Genomic DNA, 22,208 nt, shown 5'->3' with positions numbered 1-22,208 from the left:
TTAATGACTCAGGAAACTGCCTGTATGTACAGTCTGTTCATGTGATATTTTGTTTCTTGAAAGCTTTTCAAGATTAAAAAAAAAATACCCTTCCTATAGCTACATTTTATCATCAAAGACAATGGGAGTGCAGAATTACGGTTTACTCGCCCACACACTGAAGAAAATTGTATGTCATTCCTGCATCCTGATTGGCTGATGATTGCAAGGGATGGGTATGTTTTCTTTCTCCTTTCTTTTTTTTCTTGCTTTTAGGAAACCTGAATGCCCGCTTTCCTTGGTTTTTGCCAGTTGTCCATCTACAACCTCCAATGGTAATTTTTACCAAAGGTACTTGGTCACACTCCCAGACCATAGGAAAAGGTTTTGCTATTTTTCTGTTGTCACACAGATTTAAAAACATAAACATCTTTTTTTCTGTTTTTGCTTTTTGAGACAGTGAGTAAAAAGGGCACTGAATAAACACACAGCATTAAAGTAATAAAATATCAATTGAATTTCCTCTGTATTTCAAACTAATTATTTTTTCCACTTTGGTCATACATGAAGCATTTAAAGTGATGCAAATTAGAAGAGGGTTAATATACAAACTATAGCTTCATCTGCCCCTCTTCAAGCAGAAAATCACTCTACCCCCTCAACTACCACTTTCAAGTTCTATGGCTTAGTGTAACCATTTTTTTTTATTTTTTTTTTCCTGCAAGGCATAAAGATAAACCATGCATGAATCAATACATGAATGAATCAGCCTCTGGTCTAGCTTACTGATGTACTCATCATTTATATCCTTGCATAATTTACAGAAATTGAAACTGTAACGGGGCTTTGCATTCAGCTGAATGTGGCTTGTTTACACAGTCCAATGGGGTTTCATGTTCCAGAAAAGCTAATTCTGTAGGGATTGCTCAAGCAGGATGAAAACATCTAAGGCTTTGTGCTAAAATAGATGCAGTTAAGTATCTCGGTGTCCCAGCATTTTAAGCCAAAGCTTGGTAAGATCACCAGCCTCTTGGCTTTGCCACATATGGTCTCATTTAATTCAAAGGGAGTTTTGGCTCCCTAGGCAAAATGTGTTTGGGCCCCAAATTCAAGTAAGCTGAAATATTGGCCACTAACTATCAGAAAGAGTCAGATTTATCTCAGCGACCTGCAGTTGCTTAAAAATCAGGCACGAATTCTAAGTTGCTTGTCCAGGTTCCTGCAATGCACCCCCCTCACACAGCTGTTCCCCCAGCCCCTGAGGTTGTACCTCAGATATCCAGGATTTCAGTCTCTGGAACCACCGCTTCTTAACTGGCTGACTCATGGATCTTAGCCCCTGCCACTAACTTTAAAGAGAATAAGATCTGAAGCCACAAAAAGCAAGTCACGGTAACTATTCTCAACATTTTTTTTGAAAAGTCCCTCTATTATCAGCATGTTCCCTTCTGCTTTCTGTATATTCTCTTGTCATATATCACAAGGACAAGGACTAATGGAAACACAATCGCTGCCAGATTCTCTCAGAGATCTTCTCCTCAGGGAATGGTGTTCTTCCTCCATTCTTTCCCCTTCCTCACATACACACCCCACAAATTCCCCCAGGCACCCATGGAAACAGGGGGCCCTTATAGACTATCTTCCTCTGCAGTCTCTCTTATTTTGGTTTCCATTGGCCTTTGGCAGGGCAACTCTGTTTATATCATCTCTGTTGTCTGCACTCTCCCAGGGATATGTTTTCTTTATTCTGAATTTTAAAGGATTCCAAGGAAGAATTTGTGTCTCTCAAAAATCCAGTATCTGTTTGAAGTGCTCAGATTTAGCCATTACAATTACAAAACAGTAGAAGCCCATGTGTGAGGAAAGATTTTTTGGATTGGAAGGATATTTTCACTTTAGTTGTAACTGTCAAAGGGGATTTCACAGCTATCCACATTACATCTCACCCCTGCAGCTGACATCACAGCAACCTTTGCTGCATGAGTAAAAGGAGACTCAGTGAGATATGTTATTAAATTTTGTACAGAGAAGGAACAAAAAATGTATTGCCAGAACCAGTCTAGAGCTCCACATTGACTAACATCTGTATTTAAAGAGAAACATGGGGTTGCGGTCTTAATGAGTTATTGTTATTTCCTAAAGGCACAGATGAAGTGTTTGGTTCTGTGAAAGTCAGAAATCTCAAAACAGCCATGTCCCATTAACACAGCACATCAAACACCCCAGGCTGATTTTCAGTTCAGCTGTAGGCTGAGGATTTACACCACTGACAACAGCCCAGCATCTGGTCACATACAGTCAGGAAATGAATAACTCTGCTTGAACTGAGGAGAGCGAGGGTGCAATAAAAACATATCCTGCAAAGGGATCTGCGAGGGGAAACGGGAGGAGAGCTCAGCTCACATGAGAAGAACAAAGCCTGTCTCTCACGTCCGACCACACTCTTCTGCAAAACACAGCACAGGAAAGAGCCTGAGCCTCAAAACATTGCCAGGGAGATATTTCCAGGCCTTGCAGAGTCCAGTCCTGGGCTGCAGCATGCTGATGACTATGTTTGGCTTGTCAGTCACCCAAACGCCTACGGTAACTAAGAAGTCAAGACTGCTTGCTCTATGTCTGCTTGTGAAGTAAGAAACTGCACATTTTATTTGGCCCGGCCAGGTACAGTTTTGGCATTCATTTCTGTAACCACAGATGGATTTTGGAAGCAGTTAAACAACAAGCACGCCCAGAAGGGCTGGGGGGAGAGTACAAGATCCTGAGCTCTCTTGTTATTTCTGATATTCCCAAAGTGGGAAAAAAACAAACAAAGAAAAAACACCAAAAAAAATAAAACAAACAAACAAACAAACAAAAAGTGAGTCTTTTTAACACATTATAATGCAGAGTGGAGGAGCAGAAGGAGCATAAATTCTATTTTGTTTTGTCTTAGTACATTGCCCTCAATGACTTCAGTCTTGCGCACCTGAGGCAGAAAAAAACTCCACTGACCTGCCTGGAAAGTGTGTTTCCAGAAGGGAAGCAGGACCAGTCAGTCTCCAAGTGGTTTAAATAGAAAATTTACCTACTCTTGCTTAAACATTAAACAGCTTTGCATGGTGACACTTGACTTGAGCTGTTTCAGTGACACAATATACATAGAGATACCACGAGCTTGCCCCTCATGTTTACAGAGGGATGTTTGTGTGGTGCAGACATATGCCTTGCTGATATCTTTGGCCACCTGCTGTCTTGCTTTATCTGATTAATATTTTATTGATTTTTCGTGTAATCGGCATATCCATTCACATAGTAATTAAAATCATTTTGTTGTGTGGATATCTGCACTGAGTTGTGACACCTGACCTAGATGGTGATTGTGAATATCTTTTATTCATAATTTTGTGACCTAGAACTAGAATTCTTTTAAAATAATTAGCCATGACAGATGAGTAGTAAATCAGATTACAAACACACACAATAAAACATAAAATGGATTATTTCTTCTCTTATATTGCTGATAAATGGCAAGAAACTTCAGTGTGTTTGGCAGACTGCTACACTTCCTCTTCTGTATGCTTGTGTGAAACCAAAGGTACATTTTGTATTAATGTAGATATACTGTAACTAAAAATAAATGCATTGTGATCTCACCTTCACTCAGGAGTAAATGAGAGCAAAGCTAAACTTGCGTCTTCAGAGGAGTGTAGACAGTTTGCTGAAGGCAGGCAGATAGAAGAGGTGCTTGGACCACTTGGGCTAATGGTGCTATTTGTAGAACAAATTCAATGTGCTCTGAAGTCATTAACCACCTGATTGGCCTTGACAGGCTTCAGATCTTTGGTTCCTGTGATAAAAGTAAGAATCTGCTCAAATTTATCTGAGAATTTCAGTTTGCATTTAAATTTCAGTAAACAAAGGGTGTAGTCTATATTTTCTTGTAGGTTATCACTATATCTTTTTGTTGACAGAGGTGGGATTGTTCCTTAGATGCAGGTGAGATGTATACTTGTGTACTTTTTTTTTGAGAAATTAGATGTCAGAGTAGAATTAGGTGCTTGAAGGCTTCTAACAGTAAAAGACAGAGGTATGACACACAGCACACTGCAGCAAAATCACACTGTACATGTTTGAAAGAAGGATTTTATTGTACCTGTACACGCAGAAATCCTTGAAATAACTTTCGAGAGGCTCAGCCTTACAACTAAATTAATGGTTCACTCTATTCCAGCTTTTTTTTAGGATACTAGATAACTATGTTGAATGCACACTTGCTTTCTATATTTGGATTTAGTCTCTGTTGCATGTGACCACACTTGTTGGGTGATCCTACATGCCTTCTCATGGGAAGTGTATCTCTGGTTAGCTGATGGATCAGGAGGGAAACTGCCAACCACCACCGGGACTGGGAGCTTTGCCTGCAAGAGATGAGAAAAGCCTTTCCGACCCATGAAATGCAGCACCAAGGAGAGGAGTGGCAGCAGGGCAGAGACCTTCCCTTGCCCCACTGCTTGGGATCACACTGCAACAGGGAGTCTCTGCCAGCCATGGGGCTGCTGGCTTCACAATAATAGCCCTTGTCTTCCTTGGGAGTGACAGGAACCACCCAACCACCCCTGGACAGCACAGGGGCAGTGTTCTTGCGTCATCCCGAACTCCATCCTCCCACAGTCCAAATGGTGACGGGAGCCTTGTGAGGTGCCCACAGCCATAGGTTGGAGATGCAGGAAGGTGCAGCCTCCCAAACCACCTCCCTGCTGTGGGCAATGGTGCCTACAACACTCTCTGCTCTCTGTGCAAAGTGCAGCAGACGGTGGTTGTCTGATCTAGCCCCACTGACCTTGCACTGATGTGGATATGGAGCAGCCACATGGCCAGGGTGCTGGAAAAGAGGCTTAAAATCTGCTCCCAACTGTTTCCCAGAGGGTGTTTACTTCCTCCCAGCTGACAGGCATGACTGACTGTACAAACACTCCTTTGGTCCTTTGAGGACAAAGTCAAACAAGCAAACCTTCAGCAATAATTTAAGTTTGTGTGACTTTGCTCTCGGACACATTAAGAGTGATTATATGCCCGGTAACTGCCTCTTAGCTGGGAGATGGCAACAAAGAGCTGGCAGTTCAAAGACTAGTTGGAGTCACCTATTCAGTTATGATAATAACCAGGGTTCAAATGATAACAGACTGTGAAACAGAATTGCCATTAGACTTAACAACAGATGGGTAATTGTTCCCAAATCCCTTCAATACTGAAGAGAGCACCTCAATTGTTTTAGACCCAGGCAAAATAACCAGGCTTGAGCTCTTCCAGGCAGGGAGCCTCAGGTATGGATTCAGACAGAAGAGCTATATAACAGGGACCTTTCTGAGAAATGGCTTTACATAGCAGTAGCATCACCATCTGGTACCAGACCCGCTCCCAATAGGTCCTTTGCCTTTGTGAATGCTGAGCCCCCTTTGGAGGGGTAACAAAGATGATTAAGGGCATCTCCCTTATGAGGAAAGGCTGAGGGAGCTGGGTCTCTTTAGCTTGGAGAAGAGGAGACTGAGGGGTGACCTCATTATTGTTTACAGATATATAAAGGGTGAGTGTCACGGGGATGGAGCCAGGCTCTTCTCGGTGACAACCAATGATAGGACAAGGGGTAATGGGTATAAACTGGAACTTCTCAGTGACGGTGATGGAGCACAGGAACAGGCTGCCCAGGGAGGTTGTGGAGTCTCCTACTCTGGAGGCATTCAAGACCCGCCTGGACACCTTCCTGTGTAACCTCATCTAGGTGTTCCTGCTCCGGCAGGGGGATTAGACTATATGATCTTTTGAGATCTCTTCCAATCCCTAATCACAGGGGAAAGAGTGGTGGGCTAGCCACAAAAAGGGGATCACAAAGCCCCAAAGTGGGAAAGAAATGGAAAAAGAGAGGAAGGAAGACAAGTGGAATGTGGAAGAAAAAGATGTCCAGAATAAGAAATAATGGTGCTTGTGGGAGGGTGGACATCTCCCTCCTGCCAGTCCATACCCCTCAGTAGGCAGGAGTGCTGCAGGGAGGAGTGGGATGACTCAGAGCATCCTCTCCATGAGCCAGGACTGAAGGGCGAGCTGCCCTGCACCGTGATGGACAACTGACTGTACAGCATGAGGTGTTGGTGCCTGGATGAGACATAGAGCCAAGGCCCTGTTTACTATGTCTACTCATCAAAACTTCTATCATTTTTATTTCAGAAGAGCAGGATGTGACACCTAGTTTCCTGCCCAGATTTTAACCGGGTCATTAATTCATTTTTCCCCTTCAGTGTAAACACTGTTTTGCTTTGTAGTGGCATTCAGTGCTGCTGGGTGCCCTGAAATGCTACACTGTTGTCCTCCCTGACAGAAGTCAGGATTGAGGAAAATAATTTTATCAAACTCAACTATTTTACTATCATATTTTGGTTGAAAGTGCTTATCCACCCTTATAGATCTACCATCTGCATCTCAGCCTCAATTCTGCAGCAAGACTTTCTGTAATCTCTCTGGTGAAGCCTTGCTACACACAAATTGAATCAAGAGAAGCTTTTATTGATGTGCAATACAATTGAGAGAACATTTCCCAGGCTATATGTCCTAATCAAACGGATTTTCCTTTCAAATTCCCAGCATGATTTAGATTTTTCACGTGTTACTCTACTGCAAAAATTGTTGTCATGCAAGACCAAACTGCATTATGCTTTCAAAACTGCCACTGTGTTGAAAGGAATATGGAATACCAACATCAGAGATAATTCAACTGTAGATAATTCTCTTTTGTGGGAGGAATCGGGTTTTGGCCACCAGTACCCACCGAGCAATCATCCATCTCTGTGATAAAACACAGGACAGTGCATGTATCTGTTTGACAGAGTTTGAACAACCAGTTCTACTTGATCACAGCTGTTAGTAGTGTGGTGTTCCTAGGCAAATACTTGTTATCCTGTGTTTAATAACCATCAATTTATAGGCCTGATCTTTAACTGGTGCACGTCCGGAGTTCTGTGCTGCGATTGCTACCTTGTATTACACAAGCTGCTGCCCCAACTTCCTTGATAAGATATTTCAGACAGAGAAGAATATTCATAAATACTTTGCTTGGAAAGCAGAACACTGTCTTCTTTTGACATGAGTGTATGAGAGGGGCAGGGACTGAGGGCAGATGGTGACCAATAGGAAGTATGGTGGTTTATTGTCCTGCATCCTGGCATAGCCAATACAAGCATTTTAAACTTTAAAAGTACTACTTAGCACTGACAAAAGCACCAGGTGTTCCCTGACAAAAAGAGATTGGTTTAGAGCTACAGAAACAAGATATATCAAATACCCTTTTGTTTCCTCCCTTGAAATTAAACACCTCTGGTATAATACTGAGGTTGAAAGATTAACAAAATATCTAGTTGAAGTAGCTGCTTTTGAACCAGGAGGCCATAGTCCTCTGTCTGAGGTCACAGCCAGCCATATCGCCCAGCACTCTACATACCAGAATGAGCCGCACAGTCACCTTATATGAGTCATTCATGGGTGACTTTGCTTGTGACATTAGATAATTTTTACAAATACACCAGTTAGGACCTGTGGGGCCAGTTATTGGTAGCCCTTAGCTGAGTACAGATTGCAGAGCAGGACTTGAAGGGCCTGATCAACGAGTCTCTGCACTGATGTAACACCACCAACGCTGCTTGTTGTGCATGGATGTACATGAAGGGGCTACCGGGGGGCTCTGACTTGAGTCAAAAAGGCGTTCAGAAGCAATCCTAAGAAACAGGCAAGGGCTGACTATGCTCCAAGTAAAAGAAAAAGAAAATAAATTAATGCAGCTGAAATTGTTTTGGGTTTTAAATAGATGTAATTAAATGCAAATTTAGTGATTCCTTTGTTTCCTCCAGAGTATTCAGTTTTTGAATAAACCACAGTGCTTTCTCCCCTCACATCGCTGTCAGAACACTTGTCACAGACCGTGCTGGTCAGCTGGGTCCACTTCCAACCCCTATGTACACTACTTTATCTGATATTTTTGGGTGCCCTCTTAGCTCAGACAGGTTGCATGAGGAAGGGGGCATCGCAGTATTTCTGGGCTTTGCACCAGGCCAGTGATTTTTTAGTGTTTCAGTCATGCCAGTGTGTGCTGAAATATTCTGTCCCTTCTTTGAGGGAAACCTTATCATGAATTCAAAAATTAACCATGGCATAATGTTTTGTAGTCAGCTACAAAGTCCCTTTGGTTAGAAAACAAACACTGAGCTTCATTGCAGGAAAATGTAAGTGGTATGAGCAAATACAGTCACCTCCACAGCTCCTGTTCCCACTTGCTCTCCAGCTTTGGTGAGAGCAGGGACACAAATTCCTTCACGTTCCCATTTGCTGGGTGATAAAAGTGCTAATGACGGCAGTGTTGACAAGGCAGGGCCATTTATCAGTCTCTTGCCTGACCTCATTCAGAGCTCAGCTAGAGATGACGCACTGGATGTCATGGGGCCGCTGTCGCCTGCCCTCAGGGGCTGCCAGCTCAGGACCTCTGCAGACCCTCCGATGCCTCCAGAGAGGCAGAGCTCTTTCCATGTGCCAGGCACATCAATTTGAGTTGAATATGTGTCACCCAAGCATGACGCATAGTGCTAAAAATGCTGAAGTTGTGCCTCCAACATCACTGCAGCCCTCTTCAATCCCACCTGGTCTTTGTTTTCCTGGGGAAGAAAGTCCACCCTCCTTGGGTATCTGCAAGAAACCAAGACCCTACTCTGCTGCTGCTGCTGCTGCTTACATGGTCTTACCCCTTGCAACACAAAGGGGCGCACATCAAATTTGTCCCTCTGGGCTGTGTGTAGTATAAATTAAATTAAAAGAAAAAAAGCAGATGGAGCTACTAGTACCATCAAGGTACGTGGCATTACCTGACTCTTCTCATCCTAACACCCTGGTTTTCAACTGTTTATAATTTTGTCAGGCTCTGGGGGAGAGCAGAAAGAAGTTTTCCATGCCAGGTGTCTCCCCACGACTGAGTATTTTATTTAATTATTTTATAGAGTTTCAGTAAAGTGGTTTAGCCATCTCCAAGAATGAAACTGGGGGCAGGGGAAGGAGAGAGGAATGTTGTCAAGGCAACAGTAATCCCATTATTTTCTAACTTCTGAGTGGCTGAGTAGGCAACCTTTATCTTCTTTTCATGCCATTTTTGTACATAATAATAACATTGGAGACAATTACTCTGATCAGCTTTAAGAAAAGAGCAGGGGTAGTGAAGGGACTGTAAGATGTGCTTTTGCAAACAAAACAAAGTGGCACCTTTGTATTGTTGGCTGCTGGATCTCCTGCTGCTATTTTGAAAACAGGTTTTCAGGACTTAACTACTCTGTTAGTAACATCTCTTTAAATTGCTCTCCATCCGGACAAGATCAAGAAACTCATTTCCCCAGCTTGAAGTGCAATTGACAGCCTCCACGCGTTCTGGTATTGAAATTGTTGAGCATATGTTAGTGTTCAGTAATCATTTCCCTCCAGATTTTATGGCTCATTGTCATTTTTCACACAACAAAATGTTTTAATGAGGAGGAAGGCTCTGCTTTATGTTTTGGGGAATGTCCCTGGGGAGAGGATTTTAATTTCTGCATGATGGGGGAGACTTTTAAATCATATTGCATCAGTTACCATTTGTCAGATAAGATGTGTTCTTACTATAAAATGAGCCTACAGCACATTTGAAAAGTGCACTAAATGAAAGAAAAAAATGGGGAAAAAAAAAATGCCTTTCAGGAGTCCTGCTGGATTTGCATCCAGCATCCTTTCCATCCTCTAGAGCAAATGCAGCCAGTCTAAAAAATTCAGGTTTGTTTTTTTTGGTTTGAGTTTTTGCTTTGTTTTGGTTTGGTTTGGTTTGTTGGTTGGGGTTTTGTGTGTGTTTTGTTGTTGTTGTTGTGTGGTTTTGGTTTTGTTGATTGTTTGGTTGGTTTTTTCCCATTGTCAAAATCCAGGTCTGTCAATACTGGCAGGACATACAGGAATGTAGATCAGAGATTGTTTTAGAAAAAACAAGCAGAGTGGAATGTGGCAGTCACACTTGAGTAGATCATTTTGTGTTTCCATTCCATTCAGAAAAAAAAAAATCCAAATGTATTTTGGTTTTTTTTACATGTCTATTGTTTTTCTTTGAGTAATTTCTAGTATTTTAATGCCATTGCTCCATATTTTCATACTGCAAATTGTGGAGGCAACAATTCTGAGTAAATAGACCACTAGGTTACGGCAAATGAAATTTCAATTCTGTTCAGGATTTTGCCACTGCACTTCTGGCCTGCATGACAAGCCATTTTATTTCTGTTACTCCATTCCCCAGCCCATGAAATGGGAATGATATATGATCTCACTGATTAAGCACACTGATATCTATGATAAAAGGCTCCGTGGAAAAACTGGGTTTCATTATTTGTATGTATAAAATATATAGTATAAGTGTTTGGCTGTACATAAGAAATCTAATGGGCATGAGAAGAGATCAGACATGTTACAGGAGATGTCAATGTTACACATTTTGTTCTTATTCAGATCAAAATGTCTCCAAAAGCAGGACTTCTTCCATGGATAATAAGTCGTCTTTGGCTTCTGCTCATGTTGTCCACCACTCAGCACAGTCTTTAACTTGCCCTGGGTGTTGCCCTGTTGTGCTGCCTCCCACATCATAGGAGCTTGTCACCTTTCTGCTATAGGAAGCTGACCTCACATTTCTTTTTCAAGTATGTTCTGACAACCCATGCAGCTTTGTGCCTAGATAATATGTGCATAGGTATTGAATCCTATCCAGCACCATACACCAATTAAGTAAACGCACTTTGAGAACAGATGTGACATTTTAAAAATCTAAGCAAAACTTATTTCAGCATAACATCAAGCAAAACATTAGCAATGCTATGAAGAATTTCCGAGAATATCAGAGATTATTTTACTACTGCAACAACAGTAACAAAAATAAACCCGTGGCAGGAACAGGAAAACACACTTGTTAAATAACAGCCAAATCGGTGTGAAAATCTGATGAGAAGTTATTGGCTGCAAAGAAGTATGTGTGCACACACCACATCGCTGCCACAGAGATACAGGATGTTATCGGTACAATGCGAACCTTCGCTCAGCTGTCATTAAACCACAGGCTGTGCTTGCTCTTGTTTAACTAATTCTGAGGTGCATTTCATAGAATCAGCTGTTCTGCCTTATAATTTACACCAACTGTTCTCCACCTGACAGGGTGAACTAGGCCACTTCTTGTCATGTGGCAGCACTAAAGAAACAAAGCCGCACGTGCTTCCTCCTCCTCCCCAGCCCCCTCAAGTATTGCAGTAAGTGCTTAGAGAACTTGGACCCCACACCTGCCAGTGTTTAAGTGTGTACTGAATTTTACTCCAGAACTTCCCAGTTTGACCTAGTGAAGGGTTTAACCCTGCCTCTAATTAAATAAATGGCAGGATTCCCACTGGGAGGAAGTTAAGTTCTTGTGCCTCTGCAGGAACAGGAATATGCCCACAGAAGTACATGTGATTTTCCTCATTAATCATGCAATAACCAAACCATCTGTTCCAAATAATAACAATAACTGAGTACATCACATTCCCAAGAGGCAGGTATAGTGGTGCAGGCAAGGGTCAGCACAGTTCATGCACTTCTAACACGGCCAGTACAGAGTTTACTTATTGCTGGGCCTGGAAAGCAAACATGGATGCTGTTCATCTGTCATTTTAATTACTAGCATGGGCATGGTGGAGAAATCCACAGCTGTGAAACAGCAGCTGGCAGCTATATTCCCTGCACTACTTCTGTCTTCAAAGATGTAAAACACCTGATACTTTTCTCGCTCTTCTAGAAATATAAAGGTGCTTTGCAAAGAGTAACAACAGTCTTGTTATGGCCACACACAGATATATATGCACATATACTGTGACATCTCTGCAATTACTGAGAAACAGCATCAGACAAAAAAAAAACCTGAAGTTTTTCAAAATTAGACTGTAAGCAAAGCTAGAAATGGGCCATAAATGTCTTCAGTCACAGCCTTCCTTTCTGCATTGGGACAACATTCAAAAAAGAAATAACAGGAAGTGTAGCAGCATCAAGCAAGCATTATTGGGCTGGAGGAGAAGGGCTGTCCATGAATTCTCTTCAGTTTTTGGTCTGATAGTAATTTGCAACAGGCTGAATTGCCCTGGTGTTGCTCTCTTCAAACCTTAGCAATGTATCTGACCTTTTCATACCAATTCTTGTGCAACTTGGATAGCATTAGCTTTAACCGGGCAAGACAAATAAAAGCCAACATACATACATAATTGCAGTCACGTTATCTCTCTTGGATGCTATTGCCCAGGGATTGTCATGGCTTCATTTGCTGAATAGTGAATGAATAGCACTTTTGCAGGTTTAGCGTTTGGTTCATGTTACATCTCATTTCTCTGGGTCACAAAGAGTTTATTCTCTATTCTTGAGCTCACCTGCAAAAAGCACGATTTCCTTCCTCCACCACTAAGCAGGCACACGCAGGGTAGAGACAGAAGAAACACTGTTGTCATGTCTCCTTGGCTGATTTGCAGAGATCAAGCTGCTAAAAGCAACAGTGCCTCTGCCTTGTTCACACTCCTGCTGAGCAGGTACAGGCAGGGCACAGACCCAGATGTGTCTACCAGGGCACTGCTGTGCACACACAAAAACTCCTCTAGAAATTGAAGCTCTGCCAAAGGGAAACTCAAGGGTCTTTTCACAGTATCTAAGGTGGGGATTAACGCTTGCAATTGTGTGCAGTCTTTAATTTCCTTGGGGCAACATTTCTTATGCCATAAAGGCATAATTCTGTGGTTTATTTTGCTTCTAGTTACTCAGCATACCTCTCATAAAAAGAGTAATAGAATATTATCTGACTTGCTCTTGCTGTTTTATAGGTCCTATTTTGCCAGCAATGCCTTACTCAGTCTGAGGAGGCTTTCAAAGCACTAGTCAAAAAGGACCATTTTCCACATTTTTTAACCACAAACTTTTCCTTTTGTGTTAATTTTCTAAATGTCTGACTTGGCCCAAATTTTCACATGCAATTCCCAAATCCTCTGTTGCATATCTGACAACAGAACAAAATTTTTCTGAGAATGAGTGTAAGGATTTTCAGAAAGTCAGGCCTCTTAAACATTGCTTACACTGGATTTAGCCAGAACTGTGATATCTCAAATAACTAAGTGGTTTTGAAAGTATGAGCAAAATTTGTGCACTTTTTAGCGAGGCTTTTTGATGCTTAGTGCTTAAATAGTGACTTCTTCCCACTGACGGGGCCAGTGGGGTGGCACAGGCAGTAAGTTCCAGAAGAGCTCTGTTCTTGTCTCTCCTTGTTCATAGATCTAGGGCAAATCTCCCTAGATGTGATTTTTCACATCCTCATTTGTGGAGTGATTTCAAATGCATTAAAGAAAAGTGTTCCACAAAACTGAGATATTAGAAATAGTTTGTTAGCTATGTAACCTTAGTCCTTGCCTCCACCAAAAATATTTACTTCAGCTTTGTATCTTATGAATTGTATATTTGCCCCCAGACAAGCCTCCTCTGACCCTTTCCATAGATACAGCTCAGAAAAATCACCACAGTCCAAAAACATTAAATTTTATATGTAGACACGGTGACTTGAGTAAGATGGGCCTCATCTTCTTTCCAGCAAGGCCAGAGATTGGCCTGCCAGTGGCATAGCTGAGCAGGATTTTGCCCTGCATCCACACAAACAGCACCAGGGTCAAAATGTGGAGAAACGAGCAGAGCTTTCTGAGCCAGGGAGATGGCTTCCACGTGAAGCCCCTGCCCATAGAGCTCCTCATCTCTTCCCTGGCCATGTACTCTTGATTGCTCCACTCATGCGCATGCACTTTGCCGCAGATACCAACAGGAGGATGCACTTGGGATGTCACTGCTGAGGGCCAGCTATCTCCCTGTCACCAGCTGCAGCAGGGACAGGCCGTCTCCGATGCACAGGCAGCATATGCAAGAATATGGACTTTGCTGCTGGGGAAGTGTAGAGGAAGGGAGGGTCAGATCCAGCCAGCAAAGAGGAAAGGAAAACAAAGTGAGAGGAAGACAGGGTATCCTGGGAAACCACAAACATCGTATGGAATGGTCTCCCAGGGTCATAATACCACCCGTTTGGCCCACTGCCCCAGACATTTCTTCCAGTTGCTCTGGGTGTAATATGGCCCCAAATGCCTGCCTTCTTCTGCCGCCCTGCTGCTTGTCTGCTTTTCCATTGCAATTATTAAAGCCCCAAATGCCCAATCTTTTGTGTAGCTCTTGGGAACCACTGCTTCATGCTGATACATTAATTCTCTTGGAAAAAGTTTGCACCATTTAAATCTAATTGGCCTTGGCAAGGACGGACAGACACACTATTGCTAAACTGTCAGCAGCCCACGTCGCAGTGACTGGTTCAAACTTCTAGGGTTTAAGTGGTAAAAAAGCTGGATAAAATACTTTCTGGGACTGTAACAGTTTCCACTGAAACAAGCAGTGGTGGCACAAAGCCTGCTGTGCTGTTCCAAGCTGCACTCTGACTTTTGCTGTTTGACTGCTTGAAATTTTACACAGTCATTACTCAGAACATTTTTTTTCAAATAATAATTTGAGTAACCACAATGTCTTCATCATGAATTCTTCTGTTAGACATTCACATCTAAGTGGACCTACTGTAGCAATCTCCACTGAAGCGGAAAGTTACACACAAGTGGGGAAGTGATGCCTGGATGAGCTGAAGTAACTTCCTAAGATTATGCGTAAAATCCGTGGCTTGATGCACGAAATGAGCTCAGATCTTGTAAGTTGTGGTCCAGTGCTTGTGCCCACACAGATAGTGGTCATGAGTCGTTCCGCCAAACGACAACACTGAACAGGAAGGGACACTTCTCAGAAACAGTGAAACCCAAGCTCAAAAATGCAAAGAAAACCTCAGCACTGTAGAATCCTTCCATGGATGACGTGGAATTGCACTTGTGCATGCCCAGGATGAAATTCACCCTTGTCAGAACACCCCAGTGAGCTCTCACTGTGAACAAAGTCTCATGGTAACTGTAGGCAGTGACAAAAAATCCTTGGCAGCTCTAGCTGAGCTGGAGCCAGCTGTGTCTGCTCCCTTTGCAAAACAAGGGAGGAAGGCAGGGAGGATGTCTGTCAGTAGCTGGTACAGCCACCCCCTGCCCTCCTGGCAGCAGCAAGAGCAGCAAACTGGCTCTCCACAGCACTCCCCATGTCTTGGTTCAATGTCCATCCTGCCTTTAGCTCTCTTTCTGTCAGGAACCCTTTTTTTTTCTTTTTTTTTTTTTTTCTTTTTTTTTCTTTTTTTTTCTTTGTTATTATTATTGGCCAGCATTGCCAAGAAGCCTTGAGCTGGTTCTACAAGGCTGCATTTCAATCCCAAAGAAAAGCATAAGTCTGAGATTTATCTTAGCTTTGGCTCAGGGATAAATCTCACCTGCTGTGTCCAGATGGCCAGTTTCTGCATCCATTGGATCTACTGCAGTTTAAGACAGCATGTCCAAAGACATGTCCAAAGATAGGACTTGGCCAAAGAGTAAACAAGAGTTCAGTTCATGCACCAGCAGAGATCTTATCTCATGCTTAACTACCTCTGGGTGACACAAATGTCCCTGTGAAAAGCATCCTGTGCCTGGAAAGCTGCCCTGCTTGAACCCAGAGATCTTTGCTCTGAGGCCACTGTGTTGCGTTGATCCAAGAATCACAGATTTATCTCCTCAGCATACCAATTCTTGGCAGACCTAACTAGTAAATATACAAGACATAGTATGACACTTGGACAGCTGCTCTGCCATGGACATACCTTAGAGTCATGTTACTGTTCTCCTTCTCAGCTGTGGAAAAAGTGCCCTCAGGAAGCCTAAAGAACAGTATCAGTGATGTTAGTGAGCATGGGGGCCTGTCCAAGGCCTTCAGTAGGACTCCACCCCATCACACTTACAGCAGAGTAAATGCAGTGTGTTTCAAAAAGAAGGACCCAATTTGAAATCACTGTATCTTTGAAATTGGGTCCATTTTTTTTGAAACATCCTGTATTTCTCTACTAATTTCTCATCTAACATATTACACAAAAAGTAGAATGACCTCATGGCTTCATTAGCAGCAACCAAAACAATGATTAAAGAAAAAAAAGAAACAAAACAAAACAAACAACAAAAGCACCAAACCAAACAGGAAGAACACTGTAGTGGTTTGTAACTTAATTTCAAGGTCGCCTGCTATTTTCCACTAGAGGTGTGAATACTATGAGAAATTTTATATATGAATGTCAAGCCTTTATTAATATGATTTTTATTTTTGAGACACCTTTGGCTCAGAACAATGAACTATTCTGTTTTGAACTTAATTTCCCAAATATTTCTCTACCACATCGACACAGACCATAGACTATGACTTCTGCATCAGTGAACCATAGACTATGTAACGATATTTGCAACTGGGAGTAATGGCATGCAGATTTGTAGCTCTAGGTTTCTGCTGAGAGAGCGAGAGCTGAATAGCACTTGGCACCAGGTTGGAAATAGGAAGCTGCAAAATCTGGGGTCTTTGGCAAAAACCTGAAAAAACATAGCAAATGTTAAGAATCCAGGTCAGCTGCACTGGTAGCTCACTGTGTTGCCTTCAGCTGGTCTCTGCCCGCAAACCCACAAGCATCTCACCTGAAATGAGTTTAGTGGTCCACAAACACATATGAACACACACACACACAGTATCCAGTAATGCAGCCATAAAATTTACCTAGTAAACTGGGCAACGACTGGCAGGAGATATCTGGCTGCTGCTTGAAAGATTAATGATAAACCACCAATATCCTTCATGCCTAGCTTCACACAGCTTTGTGTAGTATTTATTATTTATAGGGCAGCTGAGAGAAAATTCTAGGATGATCGACCTCTATTCAGTAAGTGGCACGGTGGAAAAAAATTGAAAAGGCCATGTGCACTTCCAGCATGAAAAAAGCCTTTAAGCAAACAATTCGCACCCTAGTAGCTCTCATGCTGCCTATAGGATTCACACAACAGGATAGTGTGAATTTGTTTGTCCAGCAACAATCAGTTATTGTCTCTTCAATTCTGACAAGTGTGAAGTCCAAGGATGGAGGTCTGGAAATGGTATCACAAGACATATTTGTGCAATGAAGATTTTAACAGGCACCCATGTGCTGGGCTACGTTACTCCTCAGGTTGCACTCGTCATCTTACACTGAGGAAAAGCAACAACCTTTCACTATGCTGCTTTGAGATTCAGAGAGATGAGGCTGGATGGCTTTTACAAAACATGGTGAATGAAAGTTAAGGACTTGCAGATAGAGTGTTATTAACCTACCAAAATTGGGACAAATACATCATACATGAAAAAAAGAATAGGAAGGAAAATAGTCCATAAGGACTTGTCTGCTCACATAGGTTATACTTATTTAGATTTTATGGAGACATATGGTATTGTGACATCTTTCTCCTTACATTTGGATGGTTTGTGTATCACTCCTTATCATATCAAAACAATAGTGAGAATATAGGGGAAAATCTGTTGTTAGTAAAAATTTCTCAGTGTTTCCAGGAATGTTTGCCTTTCCTGGAGGGAAAAGTTCCAGCTACTATTTCAGTAACCCATCCTGTCATGCTGTCAGCTTCTTCAGTTTCTCGTTTTAAAAAAGGCAGTAAAACTAGCACTAAAACCCTCTTCAGGACGGAGAGCAGCCATACAGCATAAAACCATAACAAGTGCCTGCTGAGTCAGACCACTGGTCCATTTTGCACAGTATTCTTTTTCAACACTGAAAAAAACCTGATGGTATTTGGGAAGTGCACGTGAGAGAAGATGCGTTATAGTCTTCTCTCCTTTCCCTTGCTAGGAGTGCAAGAGAACCCCTCCTTGCCTATTGCCTCTAGTATTCACAAATTTGTCTTATCCCTTTCTGAAGCTGCTGATAACATCTGCAGCAAGTTCCAGAAGTTTGCTGCCAAGTGAAAAAAGAAAGCTTTCTTTTTACTAACTTTAAGCTAATCCTCTACTAAATTAATCAAGTAGCACAGGCCCACAGTTCCACACCATCTTCTTTTCCTCACAAACCTCAACTGTTTTTCAAACTAAACAGTCCCAGATTTTTCAGTCTCTTAAGGCAACTGCTCCATCCTCTTAATCATTGTAGGTGCTGTTCTCTGTGCCTTCTCCACTTTCACTAAATCCTTCCTGAGATGCAGAGACCAGGATCACACATGGTACTCAAGATAGAGGCAAATCAGGTTTTGAAGAGCAGAAAATTATGCCCCTGTTCTCAATATCCTTCCTGATTAGCCCAACATTTTGAGAGCTTATTTGGCCACGCTGCACACTGAGTTGATTTTGGCAACAGCAACTCTTAAGATCTCTTTCCTGAGTTGTAATGGCCAGTTTAAAGTTCAGCATCATGTAAGCATGATTTAGATTATTAGATTACTAATGCAAATACGGAAGCATATTTTGATACTATATCTAAAATTAAAATGGAAACCAGCCCTTTTTGCAGTCCTTGGAACGTGGATTTATTTCATCCTTTGACAACTTTTATAGCCTAAAATCTGATAACTGTTTTCAAGGAAAAAATTCCCAAAGAGTCTTAGAAAACTAATTTTGTAAGCTTGTGTTTGGGCATCTGAAATATAGCGGGTTACAATCAAAAGAGGTCTGCTCACTTTTCAAGACTAAAATTTAAAGCAGACCTCCTCCTAAGCTTGTCAAACTCTTAATACTATTTTTGTATTGATATCTATATAATTATTATAAATCCATTATCACAGAATCACAATTTAACATTATTAAATCATTGATAATTGATTGCATTAGGCATTGCACTTCCAGTAACTCATCAGAACTGTCACCACAGATGACATATAAAACAGCTATATTCAATAAATTTAAATATTGGATGTTTTAGCTAAGTTTGAAAGATAAATTTTAAGGGTAAGGCCAAAACCAAAGCAGGTCATGAGATGAAATTTCCCTTGGTGCTGAAGGTTGCTGTCAAACAATATATTATGGGTCTCACTTTTAAACTATGGCATTGGAGGAAATGCCACCTATTGTAAACTGGAGCTATTTATTACTTTTGCAGATATTTTTACCAGTTCACTGGACTCTTACACGTGTGTATGGAAATTGCCTGCCCCTGATTGCTTTTGCTCTGAGCGAGCCTGGCTGTTTTGATAAATTTGCTTCTTGTTTTCTACCAGGATGTTTTGGAAGTGCACTAGACAGCAGCCCCGCCGATTCCTACAAAAACAGCATTTACCAGACAGAGGAACTGATGCTTATGGATTTGTGCCAAAAACAATTGACCTGGTTTTCCTGACTGGGTAAATATCACAATATCTGTTGTAAGAGCCTGGGAGAAGTGTATTCATGTCTTGGTTCTAAACTCTTGTTCATTGGTACTTTTGCCAAAGGGAATGAAAGCTAAATACACAGAATGGTCACTGTAAAAAAACATTGAACATTTGTTCTACACTGTGTAAACTGCTGGAATATTCTTGGTCCTTGCCTCTTCGTATAAATTCAGTCTACTGAAATCTCTATGAGCTACAGTCACCTGTTTGAAATTGCTGCACAGGCTGGAGAGAAGATTACCCAGTTTACAGCAATGTTATTGGGTTTGATAGCCCCAAAAGGAAACACCTAATCATTTGAATTTCGTATTTCCTTAATCTTGAATAATTTCCTACTTCCCTCTGCAAGTAACAACAACTTGCCTCCTACCTCCCCTGCTGAGAGCCCAAGGAAGCCCAAGATATGTAAGCGAAACTTTGCAGGGAAATCCTCCAGCCTCTGCATCTTCTGCACTGGGACCTTGGACCCTTGTCATTTCAATATTCAAAGAAGGTCATTTTCTACAGCTGGAAACTAATTTCAAAAGCAGGCCTATTCTTGTTCAGTGTTTTCAGACATGCTAGCTTAAAGCTGAGCAGGCAAAGTATTTTTTCCAGTCCTCTGAGCTTTGAGCTAAAGTGTTTTGCTAGCTAAAGGACTTGATATTAACCCTACCCTAAACAGCTACAAAATCCGAGATGTCTTTTGTCTCGTGATTCATGCAGATACCTGTAGCATTTTAAGCCCAGTAATCAGATTAGAAAATTGACTTGATTGAGATAAAAATGTTGTTTTATTTACCAAAACTGAACTAGGTATCAAAGAGCTGAGTAAAGTTGAAAAGGTAAAGCAAATTACTGCTAAAAGAAGGGTAAAGAACAAAATGTCATTGCAACGCTCTCTTTTATAAATAGAGGGGAAAATGTGAATCCTTCCTGATTTCTGTTTCATCACCTGAGGAGAGGCAGCCATGCTCAGAGCTGTGCTGGACGGCAGCACTCCTTGCTGCTGCTTTCATAACAGCATCACTCGCATCAATTCTGCTGTGTGCAAATCTGAGCACACGCATGCTCTGAAATGACACCAAGTGTAATTCCGTCGCACTTGATACCCGGGACAAATAGTTCCCCAAGTATTAGCAGGAAAATTTTCCTGAGTGAAGGGAAAAAGATTTGGTTCAATGTTCATATACTTCAAATGAAGTTTCTTCCCACATATGTAGGTATAGAAACACAGACCTTCTCCCTCTTTCCCAGGAAATTAGCATCTGTGTTCATCACTTTCCACATTCTCAGTTTTCAGGTGTAATCCAGCTACAACCATAGCCTTTGGCTTTTAATTTCCAGAGCGTGCAGACTTTCAGGCCCTCATAGCCTCCCTCCTAACACATCATCACTGCCTGTCAGAGCAGAACCAAACCTACTGTATCAGCCTGGCATTGTTCTCTGTCACTGCACACTTGGCAGGAGGGGAGGAGGAAGGAAGGGAGAGCAGGGAGCTCTGCTGAGGTTGTAGCTGTATGAATATAAAACCCTGAAATCTTCATCTCTCCTAGACTTTGATGGAAAAATGGTTTCTTCTTAGCTCAGGGATGTCTTCAGCTGGAATTTAAGATGTAGAGACCAGAAAAACAGATCAGGTTTTAAGAAAACAGTTAAAAGACTTAAATGTCATCTGTATTTTAAATATCATGAAGGTGCATCTGCCATTCCCTTCCCTGTCCAGCCCAGTTAACATCTCAGAGTAATTTCTGTGGATTTCATCATGCCAGGATACCTGGTTGTTATGGCTCCTGTTGATGTTTTACCAGCAGGCTGCTGACAGTCACCTTGTGTTTCTGCCCTGCACAACAATGAAAGCAGATGGTTTGTGGGAATAAACCATGGGGAAGGACACTGATAGGAAATCAGCTGTTTAAACATTTGGTATCTGAATAGTTCCTGACTGGGAGCTAATTTTTAACAATCTTGGTGGACATGGGTAGACATGAGCAAAAGATTGGAGCCATACATTTATAATTCCAGTCTGCAGGCAGAAATGTTGGACTTGTAACATATTTATCTTCTGATAGGAAAAAGCCTTTCAGTTAAAGAACTACAGGTCTACTTAGTCCTGAGCCACTCCTGAGTAAGGGCCAAGTTCTGTTCCATCTGAGGAAATTTTGGAAGGGGCCACGAAAGTACTGCCACATGTGCTGGTGCAGAGCAGGGGCAAATATTTCTTCTTAGGGTCAGGCAAGGAGCATGTTCTCAGGGGAACAGTAAATGCTCATTCTGCAGCCAGAAAGAGAGAAACAGGCTGATGGTTTAAGCAGACTCTCCCTTCCCAGCAACAGCATTTGCAGGAAGATTGTGGACTTTTTACATGAAGGTGTGTGGCAGATGAATCCATGCAGTTAAACAGTAACTATCTTATTTTGGGCAAACCATCCCTCCTCTCCTTCTCTTCCCTTCTGCCACCACTAGCAGCCTCACCACATGGTTTTAAAGCAAACAGTGGCCCCTCAGTAACCACACCTCTCACTGGGGAGAGAAAGAGCCTTCATCATTGCAGGGCACACTGCTGTGCCAAACAGGCCGTAGTGTAATTTGAAGCAGTTGTGGTATCTGAAGCAAGCTCAGTGACTGCCACGGCTGCCTCCATGAAGGAGGCATGGAGCAGGTATCTAGCTGGGATCACCAAGGATGCCCTGCTGCCTGGTTGGCTGAAGAAGAACCAACCTGTGGGCCTCTCCCACAGGTGACCCATGTCCCACCCTGCCCTGGTCCATACCTGGAAAATCCTTCAGCTGGTATCTCACCAAAAGTAGCAGTTTGTGCCAGACCCAGCTCTGCCTTGCTGCCTCCCTCCCCTTCCTCCCCACC

Source organism: Nesoenas mayeri (genome assembly GCF_963082525.1).
Source record: "Nesoenas mayeri genome assembly, chromosome: 1".
In the NCBI taxonomy this organism is placed as follows: Eukaryota; Metazoa; Chordata; class Aves; order Columbiformes; family Columbidae; genus Nesoenas; species Nesoenas mayeri.
The sequence above is the reverse complement of the archived record's forward strand: the minus strand, read 5'-3'. Positions refer to the sequence as shown.